This window comes from Otolemur garnettii, unplaced genomic scaffold (genome assembly GCF_000181295.1).
Source record: "Otolemur garnettii isolate 467f Iridium unplaced genomic scaffold, OtoGar3 scaffold00278, whole genome shotgun sequence".
NCBI classification, from domain to species: domain Eukaryota; kingdom Metazoa; phylum Chordata; class Mammalia; order Primates; family Galagidae; genus Otolemur; species Otolemur garnettii.
The window spans coordinates 342,520-345,844 of NW_003852673.1; positions in this window are offsets into that span (position 1 = coordinate 342,520).

Sequence of the window (3,325 nt, forward strand, 5' to 3'; positions counted from 1 at the left end):
AAGAATATACTGTTTTTGATTTATTTATTAACACAAACAAAATGTACCATCGTGGCCAAAAATAAAACAAATTAACTTATTATAATTTATAATAAAAAGATTAACAATTAAAATCATTTAAAAAACTGTTTATTCTTCTGTTTCTTACAATTTAACATTTATGAGTTATCTAAGCTTGATGTTTTTTAGAGTATCTTCTTTGTGAGGTCAAATTTTGGACAGGCATACTCTTTTTTTTTTTTCAACTACTTTATGCAAGTTTATTCTTTAGTAGTTTTTTTTTATTTCTTATACCATAACTGTGTACATCAATGCAATCATGGGGTACAGTGTGCCCTTTTCATGTACATTTTGAAATACTCTCATCAAACTGGTCAACATAACCTTCATGTCATTTTCTTAGTTACTGAGTTAAAATGTTCATACTCTGCTTTTAGAAAGTTTCACTTGTACCCTTGTAAGATAAACCATAGAGGTGACCCCACCAATGTCCCTTCCTCCCCCCATCCACCCTCCTCACCTCACCCTCCCACCCCCTTCCCATATTCTAAGGCCATAATTAGGTTATGACATTCCTATAAAAGCTATAAATTAGTTTCAAAATAGGGCTGTGTACATTGAATACTTTTTCTTCCATTCTTGAGATATTTTGATAAGAAGAACATTTTCCAATTCCATCCATATAAACATGAAGGAGGTAAAGTCTCCATCCTTCTTTAGGGCTGCATAGTATTCCATGGTATACATGTACCACAATTTATTGATCCACTCGTGGGTTGATGGGCATTTGGGCTTCTTCCATGACCTAGCAATTATGAATTGGGCTGCAATAAACATCCTGATACAAATATCTTTGTTGTAATTTGATTTTTGATCTTCTGCATATGTACCTAATAAAGGAATTGCAGGATCAAATGGCAGGTCTATTTTTAGTTCTCTAAGTGTTCTCCAGATGTCTTTCCAAAAGGAATGAATTAATTTGCATTCCGACCAGCAGTGTAGCAGTGTTCCCTTTTCTCCACATCCACGGACAGACATACTCTTAAATTTTCTTCCAAGAATCGATTTTTGTTTTTACTATTATTCATTGCTTCACACAAATACAACGATGAGAATGGAAGAAGTGAAGGCTATGTTGACCAGTTTGATGGAAGTATTTCAGATTGCATGTGAAAACCCCACACTGTACCACAGAAGTGCATTAATGTACTTAGTTACCATTCAATAAAAAAAAGAGAGAGAGAGAATGGAAGACATATTTCTGTTGCTTTTATGTAATATTCAGGAAATTGCCCTTGAGAGATAACCAAAACATAGTAATATCTGTTGTAGAATATTAGTTGCAATCTTCTGTCATTTTTTTTATTTTTTTATTTTGAGGCAGAGTCTCACTTTGTTGCCCTTCGTAGAGTGCTGTGGCATCACAGCTCACAGCAACCTCCAGCTCCTCGGCTTAGGCGATACTCTTGCCTCAGCCCCCTGAGTAGCTGGGACTATAGGTGCCTGCCACTACACTCAGCTATTTGTTGTTGTTGCTGTTTTGTTGTTTGGCCGGGGCCAGGTTTGAACCAGCAACCCTTGATATACGGAGCTGGCACCCTACTCACTGAGCCACAGGCACCACCCTGCTGTCATTTCTTATTTCCGTTAACTCATCATCTTCTGAAATATTCAAATTTGCTGACATACATACACTTATAGGGATTTCTCACTCAATTTAGAGATGTTATGTCAAATGTAGGTGCAATAAAATATTTTTCAAAATTTGTGTATGATAAATCTAAAGTTTATAAGTTTTATTGAGTAAGATTTTTATTCAGTTTTTGCATTTTCACTAATGCAAACATTTCTACTGCATTTTTTCTTTTAATCTTTTCCTTCCAGAGCAGTAATTTTTCTCTGAAAGCATTTATTTTACCTGTAAATGTGAGAATATTTTCATGATTTCTCTGATACTCTTATGAAGAGTATTCAAACACTGAAATCAGGAGGTGCCTGTGGCTCAAAGGAGTAGGGTGCTGGCCCCATATACCAGAGGTAGTGGTTCAAATCCAGCCCTGGCCAAAAACTGCAGAAGAAAAAACAACACTGAAATCAAGTTGCAAGAAATGCAGTTTTATCATACCAAACTTCCTCACAAAGTAAATCACCTAATTCAGAATACTGCATTTTTTAAAAGGTTAAACTTCTTTTAATTCATAAAATCTTGATGAAATGGTCCCTCCAGATGACCATCTCACTTCCATAGACAGTAAGAGCTGCATATGAGAAGCCTCTATTGAGGAACATAATTCTGCCAATCAGTTTGATTGCACTTGCCTGCTTTTTATATAATTAATAATTTTAATAGTTTGTCTAGGTCCTTTTGTAATTCAGGCACTAATGGTTGGAAAGCATTTCTCTATGTAGAAAAAAGCATGTAAAAATAATATTCAGATTCTTTTTTTGTGCAAATATAACAAATCCTTTTATGTCTCCAGATATAGACAAGGCTCCATTCGTACAAATATTTATGCAGGAATCTCAAGACAAGTTATTAGAATTAATTATCAATCAAATAAAAAATGTCTTGGCCCTTTGTTGTTGTTTAAAGTTGTTGACAAAATAAAAACTGTTCAATGATTTCTTCTGTATAGACAAATCTACTAGATGCTAAAAGTTAGTTTACCACTGGTATCAGTAGATCTATCCAATTGGACTGCAAACATGTTTGAGGTGAGATATTACATGAAATTCTATATTTTAAGATAAATCCTTAACAGGTGAGATATTACATGAAATTCTATATTTTAAGATAAATCCTTAACAGGTCAAGAAATTGTATTATCTGAAAGCAGAATTTTAAAAATTTCATTTTCATATTCTTCTCCAAACAATTGTTTTTACAATTGCACAGCAGGCCGGTAAAATTACAGATTCTGGAAATATATTTCATTGTTCTAGCTATTATTTCTGCAACTATGTGCTTTACCTGACATTGTTGCATATTTGGTCCATATTTTTGCTTATTTAATATTAGGGAGTGCAAGTCATTTGAAATATTCTATTGCCTTTTTGGACAAGTGGGAATGTCTGGATTATTAATGTCTCTTTAATTTGCTAGGAACTATAGCTTCACTTGCTAATGGTTCACCACAAGTTACACATGTGAAATGTGGTGAATTTCCTTTAATACATATGATAAATGATTTTCATTATACTGATGACTAATTGTTTTTAATTTAATTGCCAATGTACTGGATGAAGCAGAATTTGACACACTAGTGTAAGGTGACCAGATTTTAACATTGGTAAAACGGGATACCATTGACTGGGGGGGGGGGGG